General features: G+C 44.5%; 1 long non-coding RNA gene across 7 annotated transcripts in view; it reads left to right on the top strand.

The window, feature by feature from the left end:
• LOC134760563 (uncharacterized) overlaps positions 1-25,813 on the top strand; it is a 33,475-nt gene that overhangs the window by 6,994 nt on the left and 668 nt on the right. For 6 of the 7 annotated variants that reach the window (XR_010138289.1, XR_010138290.1, XR_010138293.1 and 3 more), the window contains 3 exons: positions 10,209-10,407; positions 13,068-13,174; positions 23,432-25,764. This is a non-coding gene — a long non-coding RNA (uncharacterized LOC134760563). The remainder of the gene's footprint in view (positions 1-10,208; positions 10,408-13,067; positions 13,175-23,431; positions 25,765-25,813) is intronic. The other variant, XR_010138291.1, reaches the window with a different exon arrangement.

Here is a 25,813-nt window from a genome sequence, read left to right as displayed (position 1 = left end):
AGCACTGTTCACAGTAGCCCAGATTTAGAAGCAACCTAAGTGTCCATCAACAAACGAATGGGTAGAGAAAATGTGGTACATATACACAATGGAGTACTATTTAGCCATAAAAAAGAATGAGATCCTGTCATTTGAAACAACATAGATGGAAATGGAGGTCATTATGTTAAGTGAAATAAGCCAGAAAGACAAACATCGCATGTTCTCACTTATCTGTGAGAGCTAAAAATTAAAACAGTTCAACTCATGGGCATAAAGAGTAGAGGGATGATTATCAAAGGCTGGGAAAGGTAGTAGTGGGGTGGGGGTGGGGAGAGGGGATGGTTAGTGGGTACAAAAAAATTAGAACAAATGAGACCTAGTATTTGCTAGCACAACAGGGTGACTGTAGTAAAAAATAATTTAACTTCATTTAAAATTAACTAAAAGAATATAATTGGATCATTTGAAACAAAAAGGATAAATGCATGAGGTGATAGATACCCTGTTGACCCTGATGTGATTATTATGCATTGTAAGCCTGTATCAAAACATCTCATATACCCCATAAATAAATACACCCACTATGTACTCACAAACATTAAAAATTAAAATAAATAAATATAACATGGTGATGGTTGCACGCTTTGGTGAATATAATTTTTTCAATGTTTTTAGCTTTTAGGTTCAGGGGTACATGTGCATGTTTGTTATATAGATAAATTGTGTGTTATGGGGGTTTAGTGTACAGATTATTTCATCACTCCAGTAAAAAGCATAGTATGTGATAGGTACATTTTTTCTTTCTTTTTTTTTTTTTTTTTTCCTGTGAGACGGAGTCTTGTTCTGTCGCCCAGGCTGGAGTGCAGTGGTGTGATCTCGGCTCACTGGAACCTCTGCCTCCTGGGTTCAAGTGATTCTCCTGCCTCAGGCTCCCAAGTAGCTGGGATTACAGGTGCGTGCCACAATACCTGACTAATTTTTGTATTTTTAGTAGAGATGAGGTTTCATGTTGGCCAGGCTGGTCTCGAACTCCTGACCTCAAGTGATTCACCCGCCTCGGCCTCCCAGTGTTGGGATTACAGGTGCGAGCCACTGTGCCTGGCCAGTTTTTCTATCTTCACTCTCCTCCCTCCACCCTCAAGTAGGCCCTAATGTCTGTTGTTCCCTTCTTTCTGCCTAAACATCGTACTCAATGTTTAGCTCCCACTTATAAGTGAGAACATGTATTTTGTTTTTTGTTCCTTCGTTAGTTCACTTATGATCATGGCCTCCACTTCCACCTATGTTGCCACAAAGGCAAGATCTCATTTTTTTAATGGCTGCATAATATTCCATGGTGTATACATGCCACATTTTCTTTATCCAGTCTGCCATTGGTGAGCATTTAGGTTGATTGCATATATGTGCTACTGTGAATAGCACTGTGATGAACATACATGTGTACGTGTCTTTATGGTAGAAAAACATAATTCTGTGAATATAATTAAAGCCATTGAATTATACACTTTTTTTGAGACAAGGTCTTGCCCTGTTGCCCAGGCTGGAGTGCAGTGGTACAATCATAGCTCACTGCAGCCTTGACCTCCCACCTCAAATAGCTGGGACTACCAGTTGTGCACCATCATGCTCAGCCTTTTTTTTTGGAGATGGTATCTCACTCTGTAGTTGAGGCTGGAGTACAGTGGCACGATCTTGGCTCACTACAACCTCTGCCTCGTAGGTTCAAGCAATTCTCCTGCCTCAGCCTCCTGAGTTGCTGGGACTAGAGGGGCATGCCACCACACCTGGCTAATTTTTTGTATTTTGGTAGAGACAGGGTTTCACCGTGTTGTCCAGGCTGGTCTTGAACTCCCAATGCTCAGCTAATTTTTAAAATTTATTATATTACTTTGTAGAGACAGGGTTTCGCTATGTTGCCCAGGTTGGTCTCGAACTCCTTGGCTCAAGCGATTCTCCACCTTGGCCTCCCAAAGTGCTGGGATTACAGGCATGAGTCACTGAATTATACACTTTGAATGGATGAGTTAAATGGTATGTGAATTAGATCTTATAAATCTGTTAAAGGATAGCAGTCACTCATTTTAGCCGAGAGAGATTATTTGCTATTTTATGGGTGACAGCTTAGTGACCTTGTTTTTGTCAGTGCTTAGACAAAATTATGACACGGCCTTGCCTTGCCTCATTTTATCATGGTCTCAGAGTAACCTTTTTGGAGGTTGGAATTCTGTGAGTTTGTTAATGTTCCCCATGAGAGTCAGATGAGTTTGTGACAACATTGAGGTCTAACCATGAATGTCAAATCTGCTCCGGATGTCAGGAACTGCTTTTTTTCTTTCTCAGCTAATATTGGGAAGCTCAGCAGGGCCCTGGGGGCCCACAGGAATCTGAATAAACATGCTTGGAAAGTCTGCAGAATCTCCATTCCTAGCCTCCTGCTGGTGTGAACCTGGGCTCCTGTGCCTGGGACCCTGGGAGGTGGGGGGGACACCGGGCTGGAGGAAATAATGTGCCATCTGGGATTTTTTGTGCTTTCTTATGTCTGTTGCTATTTCAAAATATTTAAAGGCAGAAAGTTCACCACCTGCTCTGTCAAGGAGGCCCCGTCATACCCCAGTGACTGCCTCCAGCTCTCACCCCTCTCTGTTGACCCCCTAGGAATCCCTCAACAGCCCAGGGAGGACTTGGACGGTGGGGTGAAGGGAAGGGACAGGAGCTGCAGCCTTTTCTGGCCCAGGCAAGAAGGAAACTTCCTGTCTTTCCTCTCCATTGCAGATTTGGGATTAAGCCTTATTTTGCATTGGGTTTAATCTCAGCAGACACCGAGGGGCACCTGGAGTCCCTGCAAAACCTTGTCTGGTATCAGCCACCTATCAGAGGATGCAGAGGACAAGGTCAGGTAGAGGCTGTTTCCAGTGAGAGGAAGGCAGGGGGAGGGTATGGAAAGAGCACTGGGAATGGGGTGGGAAGACCAAGGCTCCCTCCATGCAGGGCTACTTAGATGAGTCCCTGCCCTGTCTGGGCTCCTTCCTTCTTCCTTTCCTTTTCCTTTTCCTTTTCCTTTTCCTTTTCCTTGCTTCCCGCTCTCTCTGTTGCCCAGGCTGGAGTGCAGTAGCATGACCTCACCTCACTGCAGCCTCAACCTCCTGGACTCAAGCCATCCTCCCACCTCAGCTTCCTGAGTAGCTGGAGCTATAGGCATGTGCCACTACACATGGCTAACTTTTGTATTTTTTGTAGAGATGGGGTTTCACTATCTTGTCCAAGCTGGTCTTGAACTCCTGGGCTCAAGCGATCTGTCCGCCTCAGCCTCCCAAAGTGCTGGGATTAGAGACATGAGCCACCATGCCCAGCCTGTGCCTTAGCATTCTATCCTATGACTCAGAGAGGTAGCTGAGCTCCATCTTCTAAAATCAAGTGACCATCACTGAGGCTGTCTCCTCCCCTATAAAATCAGGATTGTGTTACTCATTGTAGAAAAACCAGTAACCCCAACAAACAAGCTCACCCTCCTGGCTCCACAGACCTCTCCAGTCTCATCTCTCAAGACTCCTGCCCTTCACAAGATGCTCTGGCGCACCCCAGCCCTGTGCTTCCTCTCATTTGGTTTCCTCTGCTTGGATTGCCCTTCTCACCTTCTTTAGTTGGTGTCTGCTCACCTTCTAAGACTCAGCCCAGTCCTTATCTCCTCCAGGAAGCCTTCCCCAATCTCCCTTCCACTGGCTGGGTTAGGTGCTGTCCCTTAGGCTCCTATCAAGTCTGGGCCATTGCTGTCCTAATAATGTGGCTGATAATTTATAGCTAGTCATTACAGTTGTAATTTATTGAGCCCTTACTCACAGCCTGCCCCTGAACCAGACCCTTTATACAGCGTCATCTCATTGAATCTGACAAAGTATAACTCAGCTCCGAGTTCAAAGTAAACATCTGCCCTGCTGTTGATCCTGCTGAGATAACAGAAATAAAGCCAGCTGCGGAGGTAACATGAAACAGTAGTTCTCCCAAGCATAGGGTACAGCTAGAAAGTGCCATAACATGCCTGCCTGCAATGTGTGCAAGTGCGTGCACACGTGTATGTGGACAAACACGTCTGTGCACGTGTGTGTTGCTTCTCTGGCCAGGCCTGGCTGCCCCACTCGTGTGCACCCAGTTCCTCATCACTGTTACCGCCGAGGCCCAGGGCCAGCATCAGAGCATCCATGGCTGCTCCCTAACCTCAGCCCTCCCCGCCCAGGGTGGTCCTGGGATACACATAGGGGTGGAGGGAAGTGACTGCTCCTGTTGGATCTCAGAATACAAATACTAATACTATTACCTAATGGTCTTTTTAGTGTCTCTAATGGTCTTTTTAGTGTCTCTAATTGTATCTCTTTTTTGTTTCTGATATTTTAACTGGGTATTTCTCTCTGTGACCCTTGGATATTCTAGCTAGAGGATCCTGTGGGGAAAGTGCCGGGCACACAGTAGGGGCTCAGTCTTCTAGACGTGTTATCTAAAATCTGGTTCATCTGTCCTTCCACCCAGGGCCTAGGGGATGCCAAATTCCAGGGTCCAGAAAGAGCTTGGGATAAAATGAACATCCAAGGGGAGGGCTTTGACCTGGGCCGAGTCTGCCTGTGCCATCCAAATGGAGTCTCAAGTCCTGAGACAGGGTGTCCAGATGCCCCAATGCAGGGCCCTCCTGATAGACACCTGCTCGCCTGTACTCATGTGCAACCTCACCCACCCTACTCTCAAAGCACACTTGGCCCTCGTATCTGTGGAGGGAGCTCTGCATCTGTGGATTCAGCCAACAGCAGATGGAAAATATTCAGAAAATAAATTGGATGGTTATGTTTCTATTGAACATGTGCAGACTTTGTTCGTGTCATCGTTCCCTAAACAATACAGTATCACAACCATTTATGTAGCTTCTGCATTGTATTACGTATCATAAATAATCTAGCAATGGTCTAATGTATACAGGAGGATGTGCATAGGTTATATGTAAATATTAGGCCATGTTATATCAGAGACTTGAGCATCCATGGATTTTGGCATCCCCGGGGACCCTAGAACTAATCCTCCATGGATACCAAGGGATGACTGTATAAACTCACTCAGGAAGGCTTCTCATTGGAGGAAGGGCCTGGTTCAGGACAGACAGGGACATCATCCCTGGACTACTGTCCATCCATCCATGCATTCATCCATTGGCACCACCCTCTAGGACTGTCCCAATGACAGCCCTAGCAAGTGGAGACAAGAAAAAAGACTGGCTCACATTTTCCAGCTTTGAGGTCTTGGAAGAAGTTGCACCAGTATGACAATAGGGGGTCAGTTTCCTCCAGAATCCAAAGAGCATATCAGGCACCCTTGGGGTGAGGAAAGGAGCCCGGCCTCTCCAGCAGCCACACCGGCCTGCAGTAGGACGGGGCCGGGGCTGGGGCTGGGGCTGGGGCTGGCCCTGTTTATCACTTGGGCCTCATGAGGGGAAAAGAAAGAACAGGGGGCAGAGGAGGAGCATGGGGGCAGCTGGTTGCCTAAGGAGAAGGCACCTCAGCGAGGGGGTATTTGTTTTCACACTGCTATAAAGAAATACTTGAGACTACCTAGGTAATTTATAAAGGAAAGAGGTTTAATTGACTCCCAGTTCAGGGAACCTACAGTCACGGCAGAAGGCGAAGGGGAAGCAGGCACCTTCTCCACAAGGCGGCAGGAGGGAGTGAGTGGAGAACCAGGAAGTGCCACACTTTCAAACCATCAGCTCTCCTGAGAACTCCCTCACTATCAGGGGAGCAACAGGAGGAAAACTGTCCCAAGATCCTATCCACTCCCACCAGGTTCCTCCCTTGACACAGGAGGATTACAATTCCAGATGAGATTTGGGTGGGGACACAGAGCCCAACCTGTGAGGGTCTCAGTCTATCTTGCAGCTCCCCTGGGGCTGAGGCTGAGTACAGATCTGCTGGCCCTGCTCTACAGCACGCAGGGACTCTGCCTGTGTGCCGCCATCTGCTGCTTCCTGGGGTTTGTGGTTGCTTCCTCAAGAGGAGGGTGGATCTGCTCTCCTACCCACCCCTCTCCAAGGCCTTGTGGAGCCCTGGCCACGTCCTCCCCGGGTAAGGGCAGGAAACTGGGCTCCTTGCCCTTCTTGCTGCTTGGGTGACAATCCTGGGGTCATCCATAGGCCCCATCACTGTTCCCGCTTCTAACTGGAGAGTATTTTGGCACATTTTCCTGGCGGAGTCCGGGGCCTCATCCCTGTTATTTATTCTATCTTGGTAAAGCCAGGTTAAGACATCTGGGCAAGGAGATAGTAGAGTGGCCCCCAGGAAGGGTGGGTGGAGGGTGCTGGCCTTTGGGCTTGCCTGGAGCAGGGTGGGAGAGGGCAAGGTTACCAGGAAGCAGGGCTGTCAGGGCCAAAATCAGGAGGCAGTAATAATGCTGGTGCGGGGACAGGGTTGTGTGGTTGGCTTGGGGTGGGGCATGAGAGCCAAGGTTTGTCAGCACGCAGAGGGGTGGCTGACCCATGGTCTAGGGGCTGTGGAACCCAGTGGTTGACCTTAGTTCCTGGATCCTGGGAGACTTCTGGAGCCTGGGTGGGGGACAGCCTAGGGGTGGAGGTGGGGCAGACAGGGGTAGGGGTGGGAGAGGAGGCCTTGCATGGCAGGGTGCAGGGTAGGAAACCAGCCAGGGGCCAGTTTGCATTGGTGGCTCCCATCCCCATCCCCACCCCCAAGCCCACCCCTACCCCCACCCTGCTGCAGAGGCGGGCCTGGGCTGCTGTCCTCTGCTTTGGCCTCAGCAGATCACACGATGGAAGCTGGCAGCCCCGTGGGCACCACTCGAGCCAGCTGTGACCTGCGGTTTCTATTTCCTGGAGTGTGGGGTGCCCACCCAGGAGAGCACAGGCACACCGCACACCCCTCATTTTGAGGATGCTGGGAGGTGGGGGCCAAGGTCCTGCAGCCCTCTGCTTGCGCTGTGAAAGGTAGCCTAGGAGTCCTGTGTCCGCCCATCCACGTGGGGCCCCAGGAGCCTGAACAGTGGCAGGCAGAGAGATGAGGAGGGAGAGAGAAGTGGAAAAGGAGAGAGAAAGAGAGCTGGGGAGAAGGAGTGAGAGAGAGAGAGAGAGGAAGAGAGATAAGGAGAGAGACAGAGGAGGCTGAGAGGAAAAGGAGTAAGAGAGATAGGGAGAGAGACACAAAAGGCAAAGAGAGAGACAGGGAGAGACGAGCGTGAGTAGGAGGTCGGGTCACTCTTGGTCCCAGTTCCCAGTGAAAACTGTAGGTCGCCATCACCTAACTACGCATGCAATAAAGTCTTCTGCCTGCTGCTTACAGCCCAAGAACCCCTTCTCCGAGAGAATAAAATCTTTGACCATTGCCCTTTCTCACTGGAGTTTGCTTGTGTCTTCTGATGAACTGTGATGTCTCACCTATCATTTTCCTGGGCTCAAGGATCCATGAAAAGCTGATGCCTCTTTTGGGGAGGCTCTGCAATGCTTTCATCTCACTAGGCTCCCCAGGAAGCTTGTGAACTTGGCTTAAGCCCTAAGCAGCCGAGTATGTGCCGGGCCTCTGCTTCTCTCTTTCAGTAAGAGGGAGAACCAAGAAAGAGACTGAAGCATGGTCTGCAGAGAAGGCACTTGTGCAAACACCAGGAGAATGAGGGGCCTGAGTTGTCTTCATTTCTCCTAAAAACACACATTCCCTCCCAGACCACCCTAGTGAGGGCATGAAGCACAGCGTGTGTGTGTCTGTGTGTGTGTGCAGGTCTATGCATGTGTATGTATGTATGTGCATATGTGTGTGTGTGTGCAGGTATGTACATGTGAATGTATGTGCATGTGTGTATGTGTGTGTGTGCGCGTGTGTGTGTGTGTGCGTGTGTGTGTTGTGGGGGTTTACAGTGAACAGAATGTGGGAGGGCAGCTGCAGTTCCAAGCTGCAAGTCTTTCTGATAGAATGCTTAAGATTTAGCCGGGCCCGGTGGCTCACGCCTGTAATCCCAGCACTTTGGGAGGCTGAGGTGGGCGGATCACGAGGTCAGGAGATCGAGACCATCCTGACTAACACGGTGAAACCCCATCTCTACTAAAAATACAAAAAATTAGCCGGGCGCCATGGCGGGCACCTATAGTCCCAGCTGCTGGGGAGGCTGAGGCAGGAGAATGGCGTGAACCTGGGAGGCAGAGCTTGCAATGAGCCGAGATAGTGCCACTGCACTCCAGCCTGGGTGACAAAGCGAGACTCTGTCTCAAAAAGAAAAAAAAAAATTCCCTGGACCACGGAAAGAGGGTGTTTTCATTTGCACCCATTTTTATTAGCATTTACACCTGTATTTTTATTTTTTGTAGCATGTAAAGCTTAAGTTGTTTAACTATTCTTAGAAACATTTACACCAATGGTTCCCAAACATTTTGGCACCAGAGACCAGTTTTCTTGAAGACAACTCTTCCACGGACCCGGGAGAAGGGGAAGGGGTGATGCGGAGATGATTCAAGCCCATTACATTCATTGTGTGCTTTATTTCTATTATTATTTCAGTAATATATAATGAAATAATTATACAACTAACCATAATGTGGAATCAGTGGGAGCCCTGAGCTTGTTTTCCTGCAACTACATGGTTCCATCTGGGGGTGATGGGAGACAGTCACAGATCATCAGGCATTGGGTTCTCATAAGGAGCATGCAATCTAGATGCCTGGCATGTGCAGTTCACAGTAGGGTTCACGCTCCTATGAGAATCTAATGGCACCGCTCATCTGACAGGAGGCAGAGCTCATGCGGTAATGCGAGGGATGGGAAGCGGCTCTTTCTACAGATGAAGCTTTGCTCACTGGCTGGCTGCTCACCTCCTGCTGTGCAGCCTGGTTCCTAACAGATGGGGACCCCAGATTTACCCAGTAAGATAAATACATTTTTATGTCAACTGAAATTATTCACCCTGCACCACCCAAAATTATCTTGCATACCTCACCCACCCAAGGGTCCCGTAGCGCACTTTGGGAGCTGTAGAAAGTAAGCCTGGAGCTCCACTGAGCATTCCATCTCTCCACCATCTGTGGGCTAACGGGCTGTGTTAGTTTCCTAGGGCTGTTTTACAGTACCACAGACTGGGCACCTTCAACAACAGAATGTTACTGTCCCACAATACTGGAGGCCATGGGTCCAAGATCAAGGTGTCATCAGGGTGGGTCCCTTCTGAGGCTGTGCAGGAAGGCTCTGTTCCAGGCCTGTCTCTTGAAGTGTGGGTGGACATCTTCTCCCTGTGACTCTTGGTTAAGGGTGATTCTGACGAGGGCTGAGAAGAGGAGAGCTGGACAGAATGTCAGTAGCATATGGAGGGGGTTGGGCATGGTGTCTCATGCCTGGAATCTTAGCACTTTGGGAGGCCAAGATGGGAGGATTGTTTGAGGACGAGAGTTCAAGACCAACCTGGCCAACAAAGGGAGACCCAGTCTCTTTAAAAAATAAAAATATAGAAGGGAAAAGTCATTCAGATGAAGTCTCAGATGGCAATGAAGAACATGTTATCGGACATTGGAGGAAAGGTGACGCTTGTCATAAAGTGACTAAGAACTTGGCTGCATTGTGCTTATGTCCTAGTGTTTTCTGGAAGGCAGAACTTGCCAGTGATGAACCTGAAATTTGGCAGAAGAAATATCTAAGCAAAGTATTGAAGGAGCAGCTTCATTCTCTTGAATGTTTCTAGGAAAATGAAAGAAAAGAGGAATGATTTAGAGACAGAATTTATGATCAAAAGGGAAGCAGAACTTAAAAATGTGGGAAATTTTTAGCCTTCTCAGCCTGCCCATATTGAACAGATAAGAAAGTGTGTTTGGGAGAGAACATGAGGGTGTGGGTCAGGAGGCCTGCATGGATCAGGGCTGTGCTCCTCACCAGGACGATGGAAGAGCCACCCTGAAGGCATTGTGTAGATCACTCAGGCTGCACTCTCACCATAGGCCCATGGTGCCAGGGCACTGACGGCAGTACGGTTTCCAAGGAAGGCCCTGGGACACCCTGAGGACCTTGGGGCTTGCTGCCAAGCACTCCCTGAAGTCACTGGTCCCCACATTCTGGTGTGGCACTGCTTGACTGCTCCAAGTGTTGCTTAATGGGCTCCTGTCCAGGGGGGACGTGATGTCACCGCTCCAGAGGACACAGGCAGAAAACCCTTTGGCAGCATCCATGTGGTGCTAATTCTGCAGGTGTACAGATTTTGCTTTTCCCTTATAGAAATGGTGGAGCCAATGAGGAAATTAGCAGGCATGGATGTGGAGCTGACAGCTGAAGAAAGAAACCTCCTATCTGTTACATATAAGAATGTGATTGGAGTCACAAGAGCTTCCTGGAGAATAATCAGCAGCCTTGAACAGAAAGAAGGAAACAAGGGAGGAGAAGACAAGCAAAAAATGATTCAAAAATATGGCAAATGGTGAGACTGTTGTACCACAGTCCCCTCTTATCTGCAATTAGAGTTACCAGTGGTACAGTACAATAAGATAATTTGAGAGAAAAACAGACCATGTTCATATAACTTCTATTAGAGTATGTTATAATTGTTTTGGTATTAATCTTTTACTCTGCCTAGTTTATAAATTAAACTCTACCATGAGTATGTATGTATAGAACAAAACTTAGTATATATAAGGTTTGGTATTATCCGTGGTTTCAGCGTATCCACTGGGGCATCTCAGAATGGATCCTTCTCAGATAAAAGGGAACTACTGTATTTTCAAGAAAAATGAGTGTTTTGGGTTAAATTTGTTCCGTTCTTCTTTTTAGTGAAAGACTCAGTTTGTTTTTAATCCAATGTCATAGTTTTTAATATTTGGATTCTATACAACATAAATTGTCAGGGGGAAGGAAGTTGTTGTCACCTGAATATGTCCTAATTTTTGTCTTTTATTTTTATGGTTTTAGAAAATGTCTCTGAAAAGGGAGGCTTGTTTCTTTTGAGTGTCTGGCTTAGTTCTCAGGGTATGTCTGTCAGTAATTTGGCCATAGTCATTGGCATTTGAGGTCACAGCCTAGTGCTCACTTGATGGTATATGTAGTACACATTTTATATCTTGGTAGGTTTTTATCTTTTGCTCTCATGGATTAGGCTACAGAATATTTCAGGGCAGAGGCAAATAACTTTTTCTCCTGGAAGTTGCAGTAGTGGGCAAATAAAAGTGAGACCCTGTCCCTAAAAATAAAGTTGTAAGCTGGGGTTGATGTTACCATTACCATGAAATGTGTTGGGTCAAAGAATTTCGATGACCAATAGACAAGTTTTGTGTCCTGGAGGAATGAGGAAGTGAGAAAGTTGAAAGTGCTGAAGAAAGAAGTCCATGAGCTACACTGTGGGACTTGGGCTAGCTAGGAAAGGGAAGCAGGAAGCAAAGAGAGCAACTGATACATTGGGAGAAGATGTGAAAAGTTCCAGTCTGATGTCTTAGATGAGATGAAGGGAGGGAAGGAGGGAAGGAGGGAGGGAGGGAAGGAGGGAGGGAGGGAGGGAGGGAGGGAGGAGATGTGTTGATGAGTCCCTAAGTAGAAACAAGAAGAGAAAAAGAACTAAAAGAGGAAGCCACAGCCAAGAGTGGAGCATTACAGTGTAAGACTTCCAGTATGGAGCAGCACAGTTAAGGGTATGGACACGTGCAAGTCTTGGAGTAGAAAGCAAAGAACTCTGTTGAATGGAACGTGGCCACACCATACCTTGGTGTGATCTCAGGTATTGGGTAGGTTGGCTGTAGATAGTCATTGAATGTAGGAGAACGGCCTGGAGAGCTATCGATGACAGAATCTGAGAAATGGAATGTAGAATATCGGCTTGTGAGGAGGAAGGATTTGGAGTAAGTAACAGGAGAGCAGTCGTTGAGTATGTGAGGAGCTAGGAGAACATGGAAACCTTTCGTCTCCTACAGCAGTCTCTATCTGAAAAGTCATCATGGAGATAGTTGATTCAGAAAACACTTCTGCTTAGCTAAGATAAGAATGCAATTATGGAAGAAAGAGTGAGAGAATGTTTTACAGTGGAAAGGAGGTTCCAGGGGCATGAGAGGAACCTAGAAAGGTTCAACGGTAGTGCCATGTGCTCATAGAAAATAGGAAGCAAGCAGCCGGGCACAGTGATTCATGCCTGTAATCCCAGCACTTTGGGAGGCTGAGGTGGGAGGATCACAGGGACAGGAGATTGAGGCCATCTTGGCTAACATGGTGAAACCCTGTCTCTACTAAAAATACAAAAAATAAAAAAAATAAAAATATTAGCGGGGCATGGTGGTGGCGCCTGTAGTCCCAGCTACTCGGGAGGCTGAGGCAGGAGAATGGTGTGAACCTGGGAGGCAGAGCTTGGAGTAAGCTGAGATGGTGCCATTGCACTCCAGCCTGAGGGACAAAGCAAGACTCCGTCTCAAAAAAAAAAAAGGAAGCAAGCTGGGTATGTGCGTTCAGAGACGCTGTACATTTTCAGCATTATAAATGAATAGAGATGAGTGGCAATAGTTTTTTTGGTCCATAGATTTTTGGTATCTTAACTAGTTTTGGATCTCTTCCACTAAAGGGATTGCCTGTTCAACGTTGTTAGGAATGTAAGTACTGAAGGCAAACTGCCTGGGTTTGAATTTTGTTCTGCCACTTGCACCCTGCCTGGGTTCAAATCCTAGCTCTGCTTATTAAGTCATTTTAAGGGGATGATCTTTGAGCAAATGTCTTAGGTTCTGCTTTCCCAAGTAAATGGACACAATAGTTGCTACCTTGTGAAAGATTCATGTAATTGACCAGCGTTTACCAAGTAGCATCAGTGTTCAGTTTCAGTCATTGCTGATTTTGTAGTTGGATTGTGAGGGGGTGTTGGGGTAGGGGGTGGTGTGTGTGTAGCACTTAATTGCATGCAGAAAGCAAAAGATACTTTTGATAACCGAGAGGCAGCTTTTCTCTGCCTTTGTGTCAAAAGGGAAGAAGGGAGTTTGGAGAGGGATACGAATTCTCTTTAATACTAAGTTCTCTTCCTCAAAACCAGAGGTAGATAGAATGTGTAATAAATTTACAGAATTTCTAGACTGAAACAGTCTGATTTTTTAAAATTTATTTTTATGTTTTCAGGTTGAGACTGAGCTAAAGTTAATCTGTGGTGACGTTCTGGATGCACTGGACAAACACCTCATTCCAGCAGCTACCACTGGCAAGTCCAAGGTTTTCTATTATGAAATGTAGGTTCTATACTAGAAAGGAAAATGTAACATTAAAAGTTGGCCTTTTTAGAATCATGACTTTCTTCTATGTAGGTTTCCAACTTTTATTTACAAATAATTGTTTAATGTTAGATGGATAGTTGATGTTGGAATAAAAAGATGGTCAGGCTATTATAAAAATGCATTAGCTTTTGCTTTACTTATTTATATTGCTTTGCTTTCATGGGACCTATCTCATTCCCCTCCCCCAAACGGCCACACATTGCACAGTGCTGGCTGAATGTTTCATGTAGAAATTTTATTTTATGATTAATACACTTGTGCCATTCCTTGGAACCACTTGCTTGTTTAATTCCAGTCTATCAAGCAATAGTTTTGTTGATATTTAGAGGCTCCTCAGTTAATTTCTGTGGGATTTTTGGTTATATTTAATAAGGAAAATAGTATGAAATGTCTAAGAAAAAAATGAAATGAAGCCAAATATTCTTGAGAGTGTTTAAAATTATTGAAGTACACTTGTTAATTGTTACATATATTTTTGTCACATATTTTATATTATATAGAACAATTTTAGCTATTTTACTTTAAAAGTCATTGTTCCTGGTTTAAATCTAGGAAAGGGGACTACCACAGGTGTCTGGCAGAATTTGCCACAGGAAATGACAGGAAGGAGGCAGCAGAGAACAGTCTGGTGGCTTACAAAGCTGCTAGTGATATTGCAGTAAGAGAAATTTCACCAGTGCATCCCATTCACTTATGTCTTGCTCTCCATTTTTCCATATTCTCCTGTGAAATTCTGAATTTCCCTGACCCTGCCTGCAGGTAAGCTGTGGGGAGGAACACAAGCTGTCAGTGTGAAAGTGAAGGATAGCTATTTGAGTGTTCCATCTTGTTTCTTGGGACTGCCTTTGTAGGCTTGGCTGCGTAGTAATTCTTACGGCTCTTAGTTGAAGCTGCTTTGTATTAAAACAGACCTATCTCAACCCAGTAGCATAGCAGTCAGGATAATTCTTTTGATGTGGCATATGGTTGTTGTTAGTAGACTGAAAAGAAATCTAACATGTTAATATAACTAGAGGAAGGAAATGAGAGAAAATTATAATAGAATTATCTTAATTTTTGTATATTAGTGTTCAGTCTTTGTGGGCATGTTTTTAATAGTTATTCTCCTAGCAAACATCATTTTATATTTTCTGTTTTCGCATAAACAAGTTTCATTCTTACTGATGTGTGTTAAATTGTTCCCCCTTTTATACTTCAGCTTGTTCCCAGTTTTTGATAATGTAGATACAAATTTAAGGAATATTTATATGTACATAACATTTTACTTTTAAAAAGTTGTGACAAAATATACATACAATTTATCATTATAGCCATTTTGAAATGTGCAGTTCAGTGGCACCAAGTACATCAACAGTGTTGTGTAATCACCACCACTATGTGAAAACTTTTTCTTCACTCACACAAAACAAACTATAGCCATTAAACAATAACTCTTCATTTCCCCCTCCCCAGCTGCCAGTAACCTCTATTTTACTTTGTCCCTATGAATTGGCCCATTTTAGATATCTCGTAGAAGTGGGATCATATAATATTTGTGCCTTGTAGCTGTCTTTATTTCAGTTAGCATAATGCTTTCAATGTTTCATTAATATTAAGCATGGATCAGAGCTTCAGTCCTTTTTATGACTGAATAATAATCCATTTTATGTATTTTTCACACATCATTTAGCCATTGAACTTTGATGGACAGTGAGTTTCTTTTCACCTTTTCCTATTGTGTGACTAATGCTGCTATGAACATTGGTGCACTATTTGCTTGAGTTCTTGTTTCAATTCCAACTGGGAGTGGAAGTGGAACAGATAATTACTTTTTTTTAAGACACGGGATCTTATTCTGTCCCTGCAGTGGTGCAGTCATAGCTCACTGCAGCCTCAACTTCCTGGACTCAGGTGATTCTCCTGCCTGAGCCTCCCAAGTAGCTGGCACTAGAGGCTTGTGCCACCATGCCTGGCTCATTTTTAAATTTTTTTTGTAGAGGCAGGGTCTCGCTATGTTGTCTAGGCTGGTCTTGAACTCCTGGGCCAAAGTGATCCTCCTGCCTCAGCCTCCCAAAATGCTGGGACTACAGTCATGAGCCACTGCACCTGGCCTTTTTGCCCATTTTTGAATTTGTTTTTTAGTTTGAGTGTTTGGAGTTCTTTATCTATTCCAGATAGTAATCTCTTTGTGAGTATTTTCTCCTGTTTGGTAGGCTGTCATTTTGCTTTGTTGATATTGCTTTTTTTTTTTTTCTTTTTGAGATGGAGTCTCACTCTGTCTCCCAGGCTGGAGTGCAGTGGTGTGATCTCAGCTCACTGCAACCTCTGCCTCCTGGGTTCAAGCAATTCTCCTGCCTCAGCCTCCCAAGTAGCTGGTACTAAAGGTGCGTGCCACATCACCTGGCTGATTTTTTTTGTGTGTGTATTTTTAGTAGATGGGGTTTCACTCTGTTGGCCAGGCTGGTCTCGAACTCCTGGACTGAAGCTATCAGCTTGACTTCACCTCCCAAAGTGCTGGGATTATAGGCATTAGCCACTGCACCTGGCCAAGAAGAAAAATTATCTCTGTTTGCCTATTGATTTTCTATGTAAAGAACCCTAAGGATTCTACAAAAAATTGTTAGAGCAAATAAACCAATCCAGCAAAGTTACAAGATACAAAATCAACACGCAAAAATCAGTTGCATTTATATACAATAGCAATAAACATTCCAGAGAAAAGAATATCATTATAATAGCATCAAAAAGAATAAGGCACTTTAGAATAAATTGATCCAAGAAGGTGAAAGACTCATACACTGAAAATGATAAAACCTTGCTGAAAGTAATTAAAGAAGACATAAATAAATGAAAGACATCCTATGTTTATGAAGGAGGACTTAATATTGTTATGATGTCAAGACTATCCAAAGCAATCTACAGATTCGATGTAATCCTTCTGAATATTCCAATGGCACGTCTGATTTTCTTTCTGAAATAGAAAACTCATTCTAAACCTCATAGGGAATTTCAAGTCACCCTCCCTGAATAATCAAAACAGTTTTGAAAAAGAAGAAAAGAGTTGGAGAACTTGGCCGGGCATGGTGGCTCATGCCTGTAATCCCAGCACTTTGGGAGGCCAAGGCAGGTAGATCACGAGGTCAGGAGATCAAGACCATCCTGGCTAACACAGTGAAACCCTGTCTCTACTAAAAATACAAAAAAATTAGCCAGGCGTGGTGGCAGGCACCTGTAGTCCCAGCTACTCAGGAGGCTGAGGCAGGAGAATGGCATGAACCCAGGAGGCAGAGCTTGCAGTGAGCTGAGATCATGCCACTGCACTCCAGCCTGGGCAACAGAGTGAGACTCCTGTCTCAAAAAACAACAACAACAACAACAACAACAACAGGCCAGGTGCAGTGGCTCACACCTGTAATCCCAGCACATTGGGAGGCCGAGGTGGGTGGATCTCTTGAGGTCAGGAGTTCGAGACCAGCCTGGCCAACACGGTGAAACTCCATCTCTACTACAAATACAAAATAGCTGGGCATGGTGGCGTGCACCTGTAATTCCAGCTACTCGGGAGGCTGAGGCAGGAGAGTCACTTGAACCCAGGAGGCAGAGGTTGTAGTGAGCCAAGATCATGCCACTGCATTCCAGCCTGGGTGACAGAGTGAGACTCTGTTTCAAAAAAAAAAAAAGGAAAAGAAAAGCAAAAAACTGTGATACTGGCATAAGGACAGACATCGAGATCAATGGGGTGGAATAGAGGGCCCAGAAACAAACCGTCACATCAGTGGTCAGTTGAGTTTTGAAAAGGGTGCCAAGATGTGCTGGGCACAGTGACTCACACCAGTAATCCTAATACTTTGGGAGGCTGAGGCAGGAGGATCACTTGTGGTCAGGAGATTGAGACCAGCCTGGCCAACATGGCAAAACCTTGTCTTTACCAAAAATACAAAAATTAACCGGGCATGGTGGCAGGCACCTGTAATCCCAGCTCCTTGAGAGGCTAAGGCAGGAAAGTTGCTTGAACCTCGGAGGCAGAGATTGCAGTGAGCCGAGATCGCACCACTGCACTCCAGCCTGGGACCCAGCGAGACTCTGTCTCAAAAAAAAAAAAGAAAACTACATTTTATTACATGTATACATCTGTCTTTCATATACTTGTAACTCAGAAAACCATGCTTTCACAAATATAATAATAGAAATACAATAATATTGGCAATCATAACATTTGTGAAACTGTAAAGAATAAACTGGCCAGATGCTGTCTCTTACACCCTAGAACCCAGGATCTGGTCAAAGCTTCTCTTGGTTGTATGAACTCACTTCATAGACCTGTCATAAGGCTCAAAAGAGATACTGTAAACAAAAGCATCTTGTAAACTGCATAAGCCCGTAGATATGTGGTTCATCTAAATCCAGGCACTTTAACGACTGATAGCTGCCCCCCTAGAACCTCCTTTCTCGATTCTTAACATAAACAACTTATATTTCCAAGTCCAGTTCAAAAGTTATATTCTTGGAAGCCTCCGCGTCCCTCCTGTCCATCCAGGCAGGACTAATCCATCTACACTCTAGTATTATGCTCTCATAACTCTTGGCTCTTCACCAGTTCATTCAAGAGTGTAACGACTAGTTAAAATATGTCAGGCATCATGCTATGCACTGGAGAAAAAATCTCAAATGTGTAAAGCTTACAAAGCTTTTTCACACACATTATCTCATTTCATACTTTAAAAATATCCCATAGGATCATGATTATGTGTTTACAATTTCTCTAACCAGAATAAATTCCCAGGGGGTAGAGACTAAGTGTGATTCATCTTTGATTCCCCAGAGTCTAATGCAGTGTCTGGTACCCAGAAGACACCCATTAAGCACTTGATTAATGAATGAATAAAGGAGTAACAGACACTTGTTCGATTACTAAAATATCAATCAGGGTTGACACTGAAATAATCTTTCCACAAAGTTTCCACAGGGGAAAGGGGAAAAATACATCATATTATATACAAACACATCTGGGGAGTGAAAATTCCTCTCTATGGCAGAGCATCTCCAACTCAAGCTTAACTGTTTAACAAAGCCACATAGCAACTGAAGATGGATTTGATTTTACTACTGGACTAACAAGCTCTTAGTGAAGAACAATGAGTTCTGCATAAAAGCTCCTATGTAGATCCTTGGTAAAACTGGACATTATTACACAAATATTAAAAAATTAAATATTAAAATAAACACTTAAAGAGCTTCTGCACAGCAAAAAAAAAAAAAATATCATGAGAGTGAACAGGCAACCTAGAGAATGGGAGAAAATGTTTGCAATCTATCCATCTGAGAAAGGTCTAATATCCAGTATCTACAAGGAATTTAAACAAATTTATAAGAAAAAAAAAAACAACCCCATCAAAAAGAGGGTGAAGGGTATGAACAGACACTTCTCAAAAGAACATATTTATGCGGCCAACAAACATATGAAAAAAAGCTCATCATCACTGCTCATTAGAGAAATGCAAATCAAAACCACAATTAGATACCATCTCATGCCAGTTAGAATGGTGATCATTAAAAAGTCAGGAAACAACAGATGCTGGAAAGGATGTGGAGATACAGGCACGCTTTTACACCGTTGGTGGGAGTGTAAATTGTTCCATCATTATGGAAGACAGTGTGGCGATTCCTCACAGTGACCAATTTAAATTATATTTTACATGTAATAAAACCATTTTCTATTTACAAAAATCAAATAGAGTCTCGTAAAGCAAACACGCCTCCATTTATTTCCCACTTTTTGCACAAAATTGGATTTTCACTGTAACTGAGGTGTGCTAAATGCATGGTTAAGCTAGTGTCAGCATCATCTTCCTATAAATTACAGATGCCTTCTGTGAGCAGGTCTCTTCAGACTCATGTATGTTTTATTTTGAAATCTACTTTAGAGGATATTTTAAGACTTTTAGAACCAGAAATACCATTGGACCCAGCAATCCCATTACTGGCTATATACCCAAAGGATTGTAAATCATTCTACTATAAAGACACATGCACAGGTATGTTTATTGCAGCACTATTTACAATAGCATAGACTTGGAACCAACCCAAATGCCCATCAAGCATAGGCTGCATAAAGAAAATGTGGCACATATACACCATGGAATACTATGGAGCCATAAAAAAAATGAGTTCATGTCATTTTCAGGGACATGGATGAAGCTGGAAACCATCATCTCAGCAAACCAACACAGGAACAGAAAACCAAACACCACACGTTCTCACTCATAAGTGGGAGTTGAACAATGAGAACACATGGGCACAGGGAGGGGAACATCACACACCAGGGCCTGTCAGGGGATGGTGGGCAAGGGGAGGGATAGCATTAGGACAAATACTTAATGCATGCGGGGCTTAAAACCTACACGACAGGTCGATAGGTGCAGCAAACCACCATGGCACACGTATACCCATGTAACAAACCTGCACGTTCTGCACATGTATCCCAGAACTTAAAGTATAATTTTAAAAAATTTTCAAAATAAAAAATAAACAAAGTCTTGTTTCGGGGTAATATTAATTTGTGTTACCACCTATTTCAACACGGCAGACAATTGTACCATCTGAGACAAACGGAGCTTTGACATGAAATCTTAAAATACCCCATGAATGGTGGCCGGGGGCGGTGGCTCACACCTGTAATCCCAGCACTTTGGGAGGCCCAGGCGGGCAGATCACTGGGTCAGTAGATTGAGACCATCCTGGCTAACATGGTGAAACCCCGTCTCTACTAAAAATACAAAAAATTATCAGGGCGTGGTGGCAGGCACCTGTAATCCCATCTACTCCTGAGAGCCAGACTCCATGTCAAAAAAAAAAAAAAAAAAAAAAAACCCATGAATGGATTGATAGACAAAAAGCGAAAAAATCCAATGCTACCAGCTCTCATAAGCTCAAATTTCAATTCTCTACTGTACAAAAATCCCTGGTATAAGTGAGAGATATACTTCAAGATCTTTGCATATTCCAAAGTTTACGGCTGTCACTGACAGAGAGCTTCTTCCGTAAACTTCCCACGTTTGCACTGAAGAGCACTGTGTCTGGGAACTATTTTACTATCACTAGCTTCATAATGGTGTTTTCTCCTTGGTGTAATATTTCACAAAGAGACAAAGAATACGTATGTGTGTATGTGAATCACTCATGCTAGTTACCACGTAAATAACAACAAACAGCAAATATGAAGTTAAAAGTGAAGCTGAAGTGTAAATGCTGCCGTCCAGATGGGTGAGGCTTACTCATCCGCCAAGCGACGTCCTCAACCTCGCCTCCACCGCACACAGCGTTCAAGTTTCCATCTCAACAGAACGTCTGCATCATGAACCTTTACGGTTCATAAATAGTCGAGAAAGCTAACATCAAATTCTTGAATGCCAAGAGTCTACAAATTATTCCATTCACAGATGTTATAATTGGATTTTTTTTTTTTTTTTTTGATACGGAGTCTTGCTCTCACCCAGACTATAGTGCAGTAGCGCGACCTTGGCTCACTGCAACCTCCGCCTCTGGGGTCCAAGCAATTCTCCTGCCTCAGCCTCCCGAGTAGCTGGAATTACAGGCATGCCCCACCATATCTGGTACTTTTTTGTATTTTTAGTAGAGACGGTGTTTCACTATGTCGGCCAGGCTGGTTTTGAACTCCTGACCTCAAGTGATCCACCCACCTCAGCCTCCCCAAGTGCTGGGATTACAGGCGTGAGCCACCTCGCCCAACTCTGATCATTACTTAATTAGGATAAAACCATTCCTGAGAAAGGTCATTCCGTTCTGATGATAGTATCTCTCATATTTTTCAAATACTGTCATTGTTAATAAGAGTTTCACTCCACTAAGGCTACCCTGGCATCAAACGTATTTCAGATTTGGCCAGGCCCGGTAGCTCATGCCTGCAATCCCAGCATTCTGGGAGGTCGAGGTGGGTGGTTCACCTGAGGTCAGGAGTTGGAGACCAGGCTGGCCAACATGGCAAAACCCCATCTCTACTAAAAATACAATAAATTAGCTGGGCGTAGTGGCAGATGCCTGTAATCCTAGCTACTCGGGAGGTTGAGGCAGGAGAACCCCTTGAACCTGGGAGGGAGAGGTTGCAATGAGCCAAGATTGCGCCCCACTGCACTCCAGCCTGGGCGACGGAGCAAGACTCCATCTCGAAAATAATAATAATAAAATACAGTGAGGTGTTCTTTTTGTTTGGTTGGTTTTTTCTGTTTTTTGGTTTTTTTTTGACCGAGTCTCGCTCTGTCGCCCAGGCTGGAGTGTGGTGGCGCGGTCTCGGCTCACTGCAAGCTGCGCCTCCCGGGTTCACGCCATTCTCTTGCCTCAGCCTCCCTAGTAGCTGGGACTACAGGCGCCCGCCACCACGCCTGGCTAATTTTTTGTATTTTTAGTAAAGACGGAGTTTCACCGTGTTAGCCAGGATGGTCTCCATCTCCTGACCTCGTGATCCGCCCACCTCGGCCTCCCAAAGTGCTGGGATTACAGGCATGAGCAACCACGCCCAGCCCAACACAGTGAGTTTTAATAGACAGTCAAGGTCAGGTGACATTCATCTATCTAGTCCTACACGCCATTTTGGCATCGAAGGGTTTCACAGGGCTGGAGTCACTTAGCTCTAGGTGCACAATTCTAATGTATGAGTATACTTTTCTATTCTAAAGCCGCAATGGGCAAAATGGGTCGGTGTAATTTTAGAATTCATCTTCTACATATCAAGCACTGTAATAGGTAAACATTTTATATACATCCTCTCTAATCTTTGCAACATTCCACAATGTAAGGGTTATTTTACCCATTGAAAAATCACTGGAAAGTCAGAGGATTTAAGGCCATTGCCCCCAACGTCTACAGCCCACACCAGGATTTGAACCCAGATCTCTCTGGTTTCAAAACCTGCCCTAATCATTTCACTATATTACCAATCCAAGGAATAAATAAAGTTAAGGTATCTTAGTCAGATAAAAGTGGTAAATTAGACCAGGCATGGTGGCTCATGCCTGTAATCCCAGCACTTTGGGAGGCCGAGGAGGTAGATCACGAAGTCAGGAGATCGAGACCATCCTGGGTAGGACGGTGAGACCCCACCTCTACTAAAAAAATACAAAAAATTAGTCGAGCATGGTGACACACACCTGTAGTCCCAGCTACTTGGGAGGCTGAGAAAGGAGAATTGCTTGAAGCTGAGAGGCAGAGATTGCAGTGAGCCGAGATCGTGCCACTGCACTCCAGCCTGGGTGACACAATGAGACTCCATCTCAAAAAATTAAAAAAAATGTGGCAAATTAATGAGAGGAAAATTTTAAAAGTTAACCCCACAAACCAAGAAATCTATTCATGATTATGTTTTTTGTAAGAGACAGAGTCTTGCTGTATTGTCCAGGCTAGTCTCAAAGTCCTGACCTCAAGCAATCCTCCAGACTCAGCCTCCTGAGTAGTGGGGATTATAGGCATTACAGGCATGAGCCAATGCCCCCAGCAAGAAGTCTGTATGTTCTTATCATACATGTGACTAAACAAAATTATACTTAAGAAACTGACAAATCATGGTAATATTTTCAATATCACGACTACACTGAAACCCTGTCAGAGGTATTTTTAAAATGTCAAGGATTTTTTTGATTTATTTTATTTTTGAGACAGTCTCCCTCTGTTGCCCAGGCTGGAGTGCAGCAGTGAGATCTTGGCTCACCGCAACCTCTACCTCCCGGGTTCAAGCGATTCTCCTGCCTCGGCCTCCCGAGTAGCTGGGATTGCAGGCATGTGCCACCACACCTGGCTAACTTTTGTATTTTTAGTAGAGACAGGGTTTCACCATGTTGGTCAGGCTGGTCTCGCACCCTTGACCTTGTGATCTGCCCACCTCGGCATCCCCAAGTGCTGAGAATACAGGCGTGAGCCACCGCGCCTGGCCAAAATGTCAAGGATTTTTATGCTGATGTGCTTAATGTGCCCAATCTGCAATTCTGGTGGTAATCAGTGACATAACCATAAATCAGAGAGTACTTCTATGAAAATAATCACAGCCTACAAATATGGATAAAACTCCTCAGCTTTACCTCTTAGATGGTTCTAGACAGTTTTAGAATTCGTGCCTCTTTCTTCAACTCTCTCATTAATTTTATTACCCTTAGCAGTAAAATAATCTTGCCAATTGCTTTCCCTATGAAATTGTGAACGAAAATTCCCATTTCTCTTTGCTAGGTCTTGTTAGCTGCCATCTCTGGGAAGGAGAAAGTGTTTTTATAGATACGCATGGCAAGGACAAATAATGGAGCTGAAATGCAAGGGTGGATGGCAAATAAATTGCATCTTGTGAACTACCTCCAACTAATTTCTGCCTGGAGCACTGTGTTTAAAAGGATTCCTAGGCCACATCTGGAGGGATCCGGGAAAAAACAAAACAAAAGAGATGTAACGAAGGTAAGCGGAGAACCAGTAAAGTGTAGTGCTACAGTAGCCTAGGGTTTCAAGGACAGGAGATTATAATATCCAGTCAGGCAGAGCAGCAGTCAAACAACATGAAGAAAAATGTCCATGAGACTTGGCATGCAGGAGGTCACTGATGTGCCTATTGACAAGTTCAGTAATGTTGTGAGGGAAGAAGTCAATGGGCTAAAGCGGACACAGAGACAGCAGGTGTAAACCAGAGACAGACCAGTGCACCGGATGGCTGAAGTCGAATACTTATGTAGCAAATGGGGATAGAGACATCTGTCCCATGGATGTATTGGCCTTCTCAGGACAAATATTCCATCCCCTGAAAACCATAGGAAACGTGTAAAGAGGGATACTCCTATAGGTCAATTTATAGAAGAGAGCAAAACCTTAAAATTCTCCATGAAGTAGGAGCTAAGAACCTCTGTATCAGGTGAAGAGACAAGAAGGTCAAGATGGGGAAGGGGGAAGGAGAAGATTTGCTAAAGATGTTGAAGAGAATGAGAGAACTAAACAGGGCTGGGCGAGCAAAAGGCATCAGGCAAGGCTGAGTACTCAGATGAGGTTGAAAATACGTAATAGTTACTTTAAAACAGGGTTAACCTGTATGACTAGGTGCTTTTTCTTTAGCCCTCAGATACAGAAGTAGAACAACAGACTGTGGATTCGGCTGGCATTTTGCCAGGATACAGCAGGAAGACGGGGGCACAGGAAAGGCCCAATGTTGGGAGTATTTCTGTTAATCTCCTATGAGATCCAGGCTGGCTAGGGTAGCAAGGTAGGTTATGAGAAGAAAAATACAGACAAACTCGTGAGACTGCAGAGGCTTGGAAGGAGAAAATGTGTTGGGTGACAGTGAGATGCAGATTTCTAAGGTGATACACCTGTAGAGGAGAAGGTGGAGGTCCCAGCCTGGGGAAAAGGTGGCTAATCTGCCCCTGGTGATGACCACTGGCGTTAAAGGAATCCAGAAGAGACGAGGCTTTTTCTGTTTGTGGAAGTTATCTCCTTGTCCAAGTTTCTCTTCACCACTGAAAACCTCTGAAAGTTGTCAATTTCATTAAGGTAGATTCAGAAGACCTATCTGATTCCAAATGACAAAATGCTTCTAGAGAAAAAGCACCTATGTCTGGTCAGATAATGCATGTATGACTTCGGACAAATCATAGCATTTCAGTGTTTGAGGTAATCTAGTCTGTCTGTCCTCTTTATTCCTTAACTCTCCATCTGTACAGACAGAAACAATGTAATCAGCCACATATCTTGTATAAAATAAATATGAAGAGAGAGCCAATTATAAAGGCAGAAGTTCTTGGGGTGAGGGGAAGAATTTTAAAATACAAAATTAACTAGCTACTTCTTCAAGAAGAAAAATATCAGGGAGTACTGAAAGAGAACAATTGCAGAAAGGAAGAGAAATTAACGTGAACAGCAACCAAAAACCTTCTAAGAATGTATCAACAGTCCAGTGGAAAAGGAATACCCACCCTGATGACACCTTGATCTTGGACCCATGGCCTCCAGTACTGTGAGACAGTAACATTCTGTTGTTAAAGGTGCCCAGTCTGTGGTACTGTAAAACAGCCCTAGGAAACTAACACAGCCTGTTAGCCCACAGATGGTGGAGAGATGGAATGCTCAGTGGAGCTCCAGGCTTACTGTCTACAGCTCCCAAAGTGCGCTATGGGACCCTTGGGTGGGTGAGGTATGCAAGATAATTTTGGGTGGTGCAGGGTGAATAATTTCAATTGACATAAAAATGTGTTTATCTTACTGGGTAAATCAGGGGTCCCCATCTGTTAGGAACCAGGCTGCACAGCAGGAGGTGAGCAGCCAGCCAGGGAGCAAAGCTTCATCTGTAGAAACAGCCGCTCCCCATCCCTCACATTACCGCACGAGCTCTGCCACCTGTCACATGAGTGGTGCCATTACATTCTCATAGAACCCAACTGTGAATTCAGCATGCCAAGAATCTAGATTGCATGCTCCTTATGAGAACCTAAATGCCTGGTGATCTGTGACTATCTCCCATCACCTCCCGATGGGACCATGTAGTTGCAGGAAAACAAGCTCAGGGCTCCCACTGATTCTATATTATGGTGAGTTGTGTAATTATTTCATTATATATTACAGTGAAATAATCATAGA

The sequence above is a fragment of the Pongo abelii genome, chromosome 19, assembly GCF_028885655.2.
Source record: "Pongo abelii isolate AG06213 chromosome 19, NHGRI_mPonAbe1-v2.0_pri, whole genome shotgun sequence".
NCBI lineage: Eukaryota > Metazoa > Chordata > Mammalia > Primates > Hominidae > Pongo > Pongo abelii.
This window is presented reverse-complemented; position numbering and strand designations above follow the sequence as displayed.